Source organism: Hemibagrus wyckioides, linkage group LG14, assembly GCF_019097595.1.
Source record: "Hemibagrus wyckioides isolate EC202008001 linkage group LG14, SWU_Hwy_1.0, whole genome shotgun sequence".
In the NCBI taxonomy this organism is placed as follows: domain Eukaryota; kingdom Metazoa; phylum Chordata; class Actinopteri; order Siluriformes; family Bagridae; genus Hemibagrus; species Hemibagrus wyckioides.
Genome location: NC_080723.1, coordinates 7,494,551 through 7,494,846, shown reverse-complemented (window position 1 = coordinate 7,494,846; position 296 = coordinate 7,494,551).

Below are 296 nucleotides of genomic sequence, written 5' to 3'. Positions count from 1 at the left end.
GGCCACATGCCCAGGCATTACTATCCGAGGGAAAATGAATCGATTCGGCGCATGCGCCCCGCCACCGTTTTAAACCACCGGTGCCAAAATGCCAGATCAGCAGCCAAGCACTCACTCATCTATGGAAGCCCGTTCCCGCCACTGAATAAAAAATAAAAACGTTATTGCGACTTTTTATCTCACGATTCAGACTTTTTTCTCAGAACTGCGAGATATAAACTCGCAATTCTGACTTTTTTCTGTGCTTGCCTTGCATGCTACCTGGCTGTACTTGTGCTAAAAAGTGTCAATATCAG